The sequence below is a fragment of the Amia ocellicauda genome, chromosome 8, assembly GCF_036373705.1.
Source record: "Amia ocellicauda isolate fAmiCal2 chromosome 8, fAmiCal2.hap1, whole genome shotgun sequence".
Lineage (NCBI taxonomy): Eukaryota > Metazoa > Chordata > Actinopteri > Amiiformes > Amiidae > Amia > Amia ocellicauda.
The window spans coordinates 4,626,917-4,639,681 of NC_089857.1; the positions used below are offsets into that span (position 1 = coordinate 4,626,917).

At 36.8% G+C, this 12,765-nt stretch overlaps 1 long non-coding RNA gene across 2 annotated transcripts; it reads left to right on the forward strand.

The window, feature by feature from the left end:
- Window positions 1-8,157: 8,157 nt before the first annotated feature.
- On the forward strand, window positions 8,158-9,789 carry LOC136755225 (uncharacterized). 2 transcript variants are annotated; one of them, XR_010817635.1, is made up of 3 exons: window positions 8,158-8,266; window positions 8,407-8,526; window positions 8,637-9,789. It is a non-coding gene; the product is annotated as an uncharacterized LOC136755225 (long non-coding RNA). The 2 variants fall into 2 exon arrangements; XR_010817634.1 differs by having other exon boundaries at window positions 8,407-9,789.
- Window positions 9,790-12,765: the final 2,976 nt, after the last annotated feature.

Genomic DNA, 12,765 nt, shown 5'->3' on the forward strand with positions numbered 1-12,765 from the left:
CACAATCCCACAAGTCTCTCATTTACATTCATGCTTTCAGTTTTCCACCCATTTTGGGTGGCACAAGAAAAGCCAGCGTGCACACATAGTAATATAGAATCATTGTTCTGCTCTTGTGGATTTCATTTATCCCCTCCCGAGGGGATGGGCGGTGTTGTGAGGTGGCACTCTGATAAGAGAACTCGCCTTTTTACATTAAAGACTTGCTCGTTTCTAGCTTCCGTTGATGTGGCTTGGAGAAATAATTGCCCCATGGGTTCAAGTGAAATGGATGTCTGAGGTTTCGGCAAAGATCCATAATCCCCCACTGCTACAATCACCACTAATTGGCACATTCCCCACCAGTGTGGGCACTTGGAATGCGAACGAGATGAAGCAAAGCACAAAGCACAAACCACAGGTCTTTGCAGTGAGGATGGGGACCTTTGGTTGAGCAATGATAAGCAAGGCCTGTGTTTTATTATGAGGGTATGTTTTATTTTTTGAAAAAAAACAATATATGAAGTCAATATATGAATTATGTAACTTGATGTATGTGGATATATATATATATATATATATATATATATATATATATATATATATATATATATATCCATTTCATGAATTTATTCCCAAAGTGAATAATTTAGCAGGGTTACAGTCATGCTTTACTTGAACTGCTGTGACACTGCGAAACACAACTGATAGATAATAAGCACAATGTCAGAGCAGAATAGCAGATTAAGAACATTAGCTATACTAAAATGCTATAGGATGAATCAAGCTGCCAACTTCAGTTAAAGTAAAAAAATTAAGGCAGCCACTTTGCATTTACTATCAATCTGAAAAATAATGGCCTTGTTAAAGTTGATCCTACTTTATAGTAGAGGATTTGATGTCTGAAGTACATTTATAGGCCCTCTTCTACTTTATTGACTACATATGGCATCTGTAAGTATCCTAATATGGAATGTAACATGTGCATTAATACTTTCAATTTGCTAGTTATCAAAGCGGAAAATCTGTGTTGTTGCTCATGCATGGAATTTTTTATTTATTGTTAGCTATTAAAATGTAATCTGAATAAGTAAAGGGAATACTTGTATTCTGTTACTATCAAACACTGAATATATTTATATAATCAGGATATTGATTAAGTGTTCTCTAATTCATTAACTTTAAAAAGTAGAATGACTGCGAAAGTCATCAATCATGTATAAGGATTCAATTAGACTGGCTATAATCAACAGAATAGTTATGTTAAGTCCCGCTGTGAAAGGCTTAGCGGAAAAACATCACTTTATTATTATTTTCATTCTTATCAATCTGGTGTCTTTCTAACCTTTTAACATGCAGACGTATCTCAATCATAATTGTGTTATAGAAGATAATAAGAAAGATTAAAAAAACAACAACATAAAACATGCTTTTTATGGATTGTTTTATACACAAAGTGAAGTCCTCTCTGTGCTCCACTTTCTTTCTTTTTTTTTTCCTTCTCACTCATCTGTACTGTTTGAATCCCACTAAGGAGCTGTAATACATCATTCAGTTCTTAACATCTGCTGGAGCCTCTGATTTCTCAATCCTTCCAGTTCCCAAAAGCCTTCTCCACCTGCTGCAATACCAGCCCCTCATTACAGCACTCTCTCTCTTGCGCACAGACGCACACACAGTGGCACAGCGACCTTAACTGTCCTTTTTCACACTCACTCAAGGTTAAGATCTAACAATGACGATTATTAAAGCATGTCTGCGAATTTGATTAAAAAAAAATGAAAGAAGGGGATAAAAAAGGGGGTAGGGGTTTGTGTGTGTATGTGGGGGGTGGATGGTGGGGGTGGGGTGCAGAGTGATATGCCATCAAATTGGCGCAAGCTCAGCTGTTCAAACCTGGGCCAATTTTCCAGTCAACACATGACTCACTCAGTAGAGATGCACCAGAAATAAATAGCTTCCCTGTTCTTACCAAGTTACAGACGGAACCACACCCTTATGTGGTTTCTTGGAGGGGCACTGTGGGTCTACGATGTGGCTGCCTGTTGGGGTTGGGGGGGAGGCAAGGGGGATTAAAAATGGCAACTTTGAGGGGAGCTGTTGGCACCCCTCTGTCTTTTTGTTTACTCTTTGCCCGCAGTGCTGATTGTAAACAATCGCACACCCTTCCGGGGGCCCGGCTGCTCTTTGCCTGGTGTGGTGCCAGGGGCCTCCCCTCTCACTGCCAATGGAAAATCTGATACTGCTTGGCAGCTCCGGCCTGTAAACAAGTAATATGTGACAGCTGTCAATTTAGTCCAGACCACTCCCTTATGATAGCACACCAAGTGGTTAGATGGTGAAAGGGCAATACTCCAGAAAAACAAGCCCTTTGCTACACGAGGCCCAGATGAGAGCCCTGCAAGATGATTTAATTCAGCAGACAGACGGTTTTTAATGAAAATGTTCATTGGGCCGTCGCTTAAGCAAATCAAGAGTATTTCTATAAGCCGTGTTAGCTGTCAAGTGTCATCTTTATTAGTAAGATCAATGAGGCATTGTGGCAAAAAGGGATCTGGAACAAAGTCCTGTATCACCCCAGGCTACAAAGGTGAAATTTGTTCAATATTTTATTTATATCTGTTTAATTTAACTGGTTATGATTGGGCTCTGATAAGAAAATATGAGGGTACCATAACTACAAATGAAGCACAGCTTGACCTATAACTATGAAAGCTAGAGAAAATAAGAATATGAAAAGGCAAAGCCATGTAGCCCAATAAACTTCCTAGCTTATTTATCATAAGGGAAATATATTTTGTATCACACAAGTATGGAAATGCACCTTTAGTGAGAGAAACTATAGCATTTATTACTAGCAAAGCACTGTTTCTCTAGGCAGACTGGCTAAGCTATTTTAAAAGACTGATCAACTGGACAATTTCAAGCCCACTTCTGAAGGATGCGTTTGTTATCAGCCCTCTCAGTGCAACACTTAAGAATTTGATCTAGTTTCAAGGTATAGTGTTCAGATTTGGAGAGAAATATGACATTTAAAAACTGGCATTCATATGCAGAATGACTGAATGACGTAAATAAATACATAAAAGAAAATGTAACAGACATCAAATATCTGTTAATTAAAAAAAATACAAATGTATTATATATAATAATATATATACAAATACACATATACATATTATTATATATTATTAAAACATTCTAAAGTAATGTATACCTTGAAATATTCACTCTTTTCTAAGGTTTTTAGAACTCATTTGGGAATATCACCCACCACGTTATTGTTATAATGGTTAAAAAAGAGCAAAAGAGAAAGCACACATTCTTTCATCCAAAGCTTTATAACACCTTTGAGAAGTTTTTGTAAAGCCCCACATAAAATGTCGAAGAGTCTGCTTGATCTGAATTAGAGCGTGAACATAAATGTGTACTGTGCTTTTGACTCGACTGAGTAAACCAAATCCTAGGTATCTCAGCAAACAAGAAAGTCGCTCTACCCTGAGGACTCTGTGCATTTGGGAAAATAATTGACAAATCCCATGGCATACAGCAAGCAAGACTACAGCGATGCTTCAGTTGATAGTGTTAGCAAAGCACAGATTATTCTTTGTTTTCCATAGTGCAATGCATTTTTACAAGGCTTGAGGAAGAATTGCCTTTGTGTCCCAATTCGAGCCTCACTAACAAGGGGTAAACCTAAAAAAAAAAAGTGTTTACAGCCCGCTGCCTCCGATGCATTATATTTCATGTGATGCTGTTAGTGCTTTCTATTTTGCATACTGTTTTATTGTATAGTACTATAATAGGCTCAACATACTTTTTTTTATTATAATCCATTCTTTATTTTTAAAATTAACAAGCCTACCTGCTATGCATCCATTTTATTTTTATTCTGTGTGTACAGTTTGTTTATGTCCTTATTTTGTAAGCCCAGAAGATTAAAATCACAAGAAGTTACCCCCAGAATATCCTTTTACTAAACAGACAGGGATTTATATAATCAAACGCCAAGGGATGAGATGAGATTATGACTAAGGTCTTTTCATCAGTGCACAATATTTAGCATTTCCAACAACAAACAAAAATAATAGACAGAGATGTAAAGCACAGTACACAAAATCGAACAAAATAGCATGTGAAAATGTCTTCCCAGTAATATGTTATAGTTGATATGTATTGCAGTTGTATTTTAAAGTTGCTTTATATTAGACAGCCTATTGGACACACAAAATAAAAGGCCTTTTATATTTTAAAACTACACTCCACACTTTCTTTCCTACTGGCACCATTTAGGACACAGACAAGGGAAGTTAGGGTCTGTCAAACTTCCTTCACATTTTTATTTTGTATTATAAATACATGTAAAAAAGGAAATAAACTTTATTAACTATTTTCATTTACAGAGGTAAATGGTCTGTTTGAATACTAAATAAAGTCCAAAATTGACAACCGGGACCGATTGGTTAGGATTAGGATATTATTAATATATTTAAGATATTGGCTTATATAAAATGTTGTATAAACATAATTAAGAATAAACAAAATGAGTAATGTTAACTGAGGCTAGCTGCTGTCACACAAATGTGCCCACGTTATTTATGTTGTGAAAAAATGCAGCTAAAGCACTTTTCTATTTTTTTGGGTTGCTTCCTTCACACATTGTCTACTTCCCACACACTGAACACACATGCGAGATATTGACATGTGACTAGAAGAAGCAAACTTCATCATACCTTTTGTGTGGCTGCACATTATTGAACTATTATTCCTACATAGTCATATTTTGCTCGGTGTTTATAATTCTTCAAAGGTTTCTCAAACCTTCTCCTCTGTCAAGCACATTAACTATGATTATATATATAATTTTAATATACTTGATTCCCCACATTTCAGCATGGAGTTTAAAATGGTTGAATTATCAAGAACAAAACAAATCACTAATTGATGTTAAAAAAAAAATGTCCATATTTTTAAGAGGCCTGATTCCGTTTCCAAAACTGATATTTTATTTTATGTTTAATAACTAGTTATATAGCAGTACTCATGGAACCGTGCATACTAAACACAAGTGCTTTCTTCATTTCTTGTTTTTAAAGGATTTCTGTACACTTATTATTTTGTTGTTTTGCGTTGTCTGTACTGATATTCAATGCGCCTCTTTAGAGGTGGAAAAAAACCATAAGAAACCAAAACTGCCTGCTGTCAGCCTTCATTTGTGACATTGAGAGACACATTGAAATCCACACATTTAGCTGCTTGATTTTGGTTTGGATTTAATCTAAAGTTAAGGTGGTCCAAACCAGCTTAAACACTATTTGAATGATTCGCAACAGTAAACAAATTGCCTAGTGAGTCCAGGAATAAAAGTCAGTTCTTTATAGTTTTTGGAAAATATCTTCCTTCTTGAAAACCTGCCAGGATTACCAAAACCAAAACCATGCATATCTCCACTTTTCTATTACTGAAACTTAAAAATATGTTCACTTCATTTCTTGAACGGTATCTTAAAAGACATATATATATATATATATATATATTATTTGTATTTTTTGTGGGGTGGAGACCCACCTTGGTTTGCTTGCTTAGTGCTTTGAAAAACGGACCCCTTATGTTATTTTTTAGTGTTTCATTGCCAGCTGTTTCGTAAGATAAACATGTTGCAAATTACAGCAAATCTACAGTACACAAAGGAAGTTGTTTCTCTAATTCAATTACATTTTTAACATCTCTTACATTTATTGGGTGGGGAAAAGAAAAAAGAAAAACAGATAGCCTTCCTAATCTGTTTTTTTTTCTTATTGAAGAACCAAGGGAAAAAAGGGAGAGAGAGAGACTCAAATGTGTATCTCAGTGGTGACTACTGATCCTACAATAGCAACATTCAATTAAGAATTCAGAACCTCCTTCATGTGTTGCCAGTTCCAACTATAAATATCCAGGACGAGCCGATCTGGTTGTCTCTGCATTTATTTGGTTGTTCTACACTTTTCAACATTTCCGTCTTGCTGGAGTTTTGACAGTTGTTTTACAAAATTCAGGCTGGCGGAGAGATACTACTCTGTTTTAGTTTCAAATACAGAAATTGTTTCCTTTAGATTCATGTGTTATTTTATCAATATTTGCAACTTGTTGAAGGAAGTCCCGTGACCGTGCTAAACGTTCAACATATTCATATATACTTAAAGCAGGAATGTATAAATCATCTTCTGTTGACCATTGCCAGCACTTGTTTTTGTGTTTGTTCCAAGTTGGCAACTAATCTGAAGAACATGCATTATAACAATGACACTTGCCTTACAAAATGTGTGTTGTTTGGAAAGGGACTAACACAACACGTTTTTTATGTGGTTTATAAGCAAATGAATGTTAAGATTTTAGTGATCTTTCATTAAGCAAATGCGTTCTTTTTTGTTGATGAATCATTATTTATTGTACTTCTCCACACCTATTAGCAGGGCCATACTGAATGTTTTAGCTAACAGTTTGCACGAAACCTATGCATATATATTCAGTTGTATGATCTCAGACATGATTATAAATCTGTACAAGTCATGGAGCAGGTGAGGGGAGAGAGAAGGAAGCACCCATATGGGCCCCTTCACAAAGCAGTCAGAGATCATTTCCTCAATTTGCTTCAAATCTCCAAATTACCCCCCACTGACTGTTTTTATTGCTCTGGAATTGGCGCAGTACTGAAATTAAATTCACTTAAAAACATAATTTGTAGACACCACTTAATTTTATTTATTTTTTAATAAAAAGAGAGCAGATTTAATCTCATATTTAATATATTGTTAACAATACATTCATAAAAGCATGTGTATTGGTAAGCAATGTGTATTTTGTGTATGTAGGACAACATTTTTACATTTTATGAAGCAGCAAAACTTACATCTTTCCTGATGACCTTCTTACCACACCACACCAATTAAGCCTTGCTGCACACAAACAATTTCAGATAATCCTGTTATTTTATGTTCCACTGGTTTTGGGTTCTTTATTGTTTTACAACTTGTCCCTTTCACACATGGAGACAAACAGAGCATATGACAAGCACCATTATGCATGCAAGTAAACAACTGACTGAAATAAGAGAGGTGAAAAAATACATACCTGCATCTCTTTAGACACAACTATAAAATCAGACAACAGTCCAATCAGCCAGTGTAGTTCTAAATCTGTCTATATTCCCTAATAGCGGCCCAAGTGCTACATTTTCGAGTATAGAAAGTGGCTTGTACAATTAGATTTCATTTTTATTTGCTTATTTGTTTGTTTCCTTACAGCACAGAGGGTTATTCATCAAACTATTGAGTTTCTTCTGAAAGCATTGGACAACTGACTCCCAGATAGTGGGTGATAGTATTTTTTTTTTCTGTGCTTCATGTTGTCACAGCACCACAAAAGTCTGCCAAGCTCCAGGTAAGAAACCTGCGGTCCAGTTCACAGAATGGTGCAGTCTCAGGGCTCGGTTGCCATGGGGCCCAAGCGGTTAAGTGTATTTTGGTATGTATTCATTATAAAGTAAAGAGTACAGTTAGGCTACGCGATTGTGGCGCCAGCGTGTGATTGTGGCAAGACAGGCTGACCACTTTGAAATCGCTGAGCTAACAGGGACAGGAGTCGGCTCAACAGACAACAAGCCAAGTTTACATTTGCCACCACACTAACACACCTTATAATGATATATCATCTCCAACCACCACCTACTGGAAATGTTTGTGAAGCTGAGAGCATGCCTCTTGATGCCAAAGAAGTAGGCTGCATTTTGCAAACTGTCAACTTCAAAAAAGTAAGCCACCTTGCCATCCACATAACAAACCTCCTACACAGGAAGGAAAATTAAGAAGAAAAAAAAAATCTTTAGTGGAAATGCTGCTTCAAATTCTGGAATTTATATCATGTATCATATATATATATATATATATATATATATATATATATATCACGTTTGCCAATATTTTGTATTTGTTTTCTATTCTAATTCATTTTTTTCACTTATACTATGTTCCTTTTATTATTATTATTATTATTATTCACTATTAGTTAATTAGTTGATTGCCACTAATTGTGTTCCACCTGTTGCTGGACTGGGCGTCTCCCGTTGGTTACCCACACCTGTGCTCATTTCCAGAACTGGGGTTCATAAAGGAGCAGCTCAGAGAACAAAGAAGAATTTGATGTAATTGTGTTTGTGCTTCAGAGGACTTGAGCAAAGGCAAAAAAAAAGGGTTCTGACCAGAAATTGAGACCAAGGACAGGGTTTCATGAAGATTTAAAAATGACAGTAAGTGATGGTGATTTTCTCTTGGTGATATATAATCATGCTCAACCAATATGAGTTGTTTTTTGTCAATCTGTGAAAAGTGGAAGACAATGTTGGTAAAATTCTAAAATAATAAAAGGCACTTGCCTCCTGGTCCATAGTGTGGCTCCCTCCTGTGTGTAAGGCCCTGGCAGCATTCCTGGCTCCAGCAGAGAAACCTGTGGGGAGAGAGGCAAAGCAGATGGCGAGGAAAGGGATGTACAAAATCATGGCTTGAAGGAGTGAGTGAATGAGAAATTGCGCAACTGTGGGCATAGTTAAGTGTTGATATCGTTCTGAGCCCAGCTGTGTTCTCCTTGAGATTTTGTTCTCTCCTGTCCTTGCACCGGAGGAGCCTCAGATCTCAGACCAGATAACCTGGGAGATGGAGACGGAGCACATTATGGCAGCTGGAAAGACTCCGACTCGTCTCAGACTGCACCTACTTGGAGTTCGGAAAAGGACTGCTGTCATGGGAGTTTGTAGCGGCGGGAGGGGAAAAATACAATTAACTGGATAAGCATATTGAGTTATTTTGTCCAGTTAGGTGTTGTGTTTTGTTCAATAACATTTTTAGGGTGGCATTTCACCCGTGACACCGCCGTCAAACTGGGCATAGTCGGCAGGATTTCCATTGCACCAACAATGGATGGTCAAGGACTGCAGGTGCCTTTGGTGGCCAATGCTATGCCTTGGTTCAGTGGGGTTCTGTGGGCATTATTTAAATCAAATGTTTTAATTTAGATAAGTTGCTATTAACAAGAGAAAAAAAATGTTATTGTCACGTGAGGAACCTTTGAATGTGTGGAGAACCTCTGAAGTTCTGGAAACCGAACAAACCTTTGCACCTTCTAAGACAACCCTAAACTATATATATATATATATATATATATATATATGTGTTTCTTAAATCTACCCCCTGTATATTTCAGATTTTTTTTTTAGCTTTCATTTATTATTGTACCTACAGTTTTCTGAAACAAAAAAATAAAGTAAAATGGCACAGTCTTGTGATTAAATAATGCTAAGAAATCCCTGAAAAAATATAGATTTAGAAATATTGGAACATGAAATAGTATGTGATACTCGTAAACAACATAGCCATACAAGCAAGAATGTTATAAAAGTTACCATGTGTTCTGTTATGCTTTAATGTGCTGTCTTTTCAAGGCCATCCTGTTCCTTGAATGGTGCCTTTGATCTACAATCATAAACTCTTTTTTTTTTTAAAAAACTGCCTGCAGCAGTTCTACCTAGGAGATGACCTGGTCACATATCGAAAGCTAACCAGCGCCAGGCTGGATCAGTACTGCGAGAAAGGGGACCACAGAGAAAAATAAATTGCCCCAGGCACTAATGTTGTTTCTCAGTAGGGGGCACTATTCACTTTAATCCAGGGGTCAGCAAGCCCCAGCGTGGCAATAGGCAGCACAGAGGGTTGAAAAGCACAGCTGCAAGGGTACTTTACTGTACTCAATGAATCCAATAAAGCAGTTTTGGAGATATGGTTCAAAGACTGACGTGCTGTCTACTTAGCAAATATTGCCAGGGTCCATTAGCAGTGTGGACAGACGCATCTATATGTTGAACCACTAGGGGATTGAACAGAAGTTGTTTTTACAGAGATGAGAGGTGAAATTGAAGGGGGTTCTTCAGCATGCACAAGCAAATCTTTTTCTAAATCTTCTTTTCAATAGAGCTATAGTGATAACCCAAATGTTCTTGTTAAGTCTTATAATAATTTCTGTAAATGTCATGAGACACAAATCCACCAAGATAAGATCTCCCAAGGTTATAATTTTAAAAGAGAAGAGAGTTATTACCTTTCAGTATACATAAACAGGCCAATATTTGTTACAGTTTGGGAAAAATCACAAAGTCTAAAATAATAATATATATACATTTTTTAATCTGTGTTTCTTTGCTTGTGTTCAATAACACAATTATACAGTCAACGCCATGAGTGTAGTGTGAAACAATGCCTGAAACTTACAAAGAACACAGGTTCAGTAAGTATGTAATTAGAGATATATTGATTAGTTATAGCCAATCCCTATTAAAAGGATGAATAACTCAAAAACTCTATGGTGTTATCTCACTTCACAGGTTCAAGGCTACAGGCAGTTCAGTCTTAAAGTCAATTTAAAATATTTAAAATAAACTATACACGATTTTCACTATTTGGAACTCACATTAATATCCTCGAAATAAAAATCAATTAGCAGCTCACAAATATGGAATTATGTATACATTCCCTGTCAGTTCAGCCCAAACATTAACTATAAATGGGAATTCCCAACCCTAAATCCCAAGCTTCCCAATATCATAAAGTGATTAGAACTTGAATAAGCCAATGTCCACAGCTGCCACAATTACTCACATTAATACAGGGTGGTCTCTAACTCTTGACCAGTGAATCTGCATGAACACTGCACTTCCTCACAAGCTCTTTGCCCCCTCGGTTTGTGTCACAGCTTTCTATTACCCAGCCGCAATAACCTCACAGCTGTGAACAAGGGAGGAAGGAATGAAAATCAATTAGTGGAGTCAGCTGCAAACAATGAACTTAACAAGGCAGAATGTGAATAAATGCATGTCAAATTGAGATATTAAACTACAATGTAACAAAATAAAGAGAATGCGAATATAATGAAATATGATAACGTAATTAAAAATACAGCATAATAAGGAAGATGTACAACATAACCGTTCTTAAATAAAAAACAATATATGATTGGTGATAATTGGCTATTCAACTCTATAGAGCCTATGTCAAAAGGTAGAACCCTCCTAGCAACTCTCTTTATCTCATTGGTCGAACTACCCATGTTCGCTGATGAGATTACTACAGGCTGCCAACACATTCCGGTCCCGGGACTGGGATCAAAGCGTTTTGTTGATTGACTTTCTTGTTTCCTTCTGAATATCTGCAGTTGGGCAGTAACCCACCAAAGACAGGTTCAATTTAGGGGGCAGCCTTGCAGAGGGAGTTGATTGGCCAGGGGCTTAGGAGGTAGAGGACAGGGGAAAGAAAATTCCTGTCAAGCACCCACTCTCTACCAGAGCCAGTGTGCAACACAGACTGGACTTTCAAGATTTGGCTAAGTTACAATTCCCAACATACCTCGACCATTTGCTCACTGCCTCTTTCTCCCTGGCAGTACCAGTAGACATTGACCTGTCTTGTCGCAGCTCCTTTTCTTATGATAATTAGCTACTTGAATCTGTTTCCTGGTCTTTTGGTGGCATAAATTAGTCGATGATGATGTCGATATACTCCATCCCTCTATAGTGTCCTCAACTACTTCTGGCCCAGTTCCCAGCATTAAGTCCCCTGGAAGGCAGCCATTCCTCCCAAACATTAAATAACAAGGGGTCTAGCTGGTGGAGCTATGCATGATATAATTGTACATACATATATACACCATTCCCAGCTGGATAACATCCCATACAGTTTTTATTATACGATAGATTAATTAAAATGTACCCCATTGTCTGAATGCAGGTGTTAAGGTGCACCGAATGGTTGAAACATATTGCCAAAGGACGTTTGCTATTGTAAGGGTTGTTTGGTCACATGTTGGCATGGCCCAGGCATCACTAAAACATTACACCGTCCTGCGACAGAACATTTAATCTTTGAAAAGAGCATAGCTTGTAATTTGCGATCATGTGTTTTTGAGAAGTTGGTGGTACTGAAGATCCGTACTTTATGGGAGGCAATGGAGCTTTAACTGATTGCGTGGGGGCCATGCAGAGGGCACAACATGGACAATTTTTACACAACATAACATACCACATTCATGATCATGAATAAAATATATATGTAATTTCTGATAATCAATATAAAGTACATATTACAAGTACACATTATTCCAGATTGCAAAATTAGGTTATAAAAAGCAGAACAATAAAAATATATGAATTAATACATCAGTACATACCATTTTTTGAAAATGAATTAATTAATAATACACAACAATAAAACAGGAAGATTTAGAAGAAAAATTAGAAGATTATTGGCTTCTAAGGGGCTGAACCACTCAACGTATATTAGAACATAACAAAATGACAGTAAAAATGTAATCATTAAAACAACAGTAAAACAAGAAACATATGGTAAACATCCAGCAGTAAAGGTTATTCTCCACAGTGCTACTACTGAACTTAAGGATATGTTTTATGAATTAGTTTGAACTGTAGTGGCTTTGTGCACTGCATCTCCTGAAAGAGACTGTGTTCTTCTGGGTTCTTTGGGTTTTCCTAGTTATGCTGAGAGATCTTGGGCATTTTTCCCCAATGATGCTCTCCGAACGTGCGTCCTGCACACTCCCAGAAACGCATGGAGAAAATCGAGAGAAAACAAACTAAAATGTTGTATACAGTAGTTGCATGACTGTAGCTCAGTTTGATACTGTAAAAGTCTCTGGACAGTGTGATATTAAGTTCATTTACATTACACTGTTTCTATTTTCTTTTCC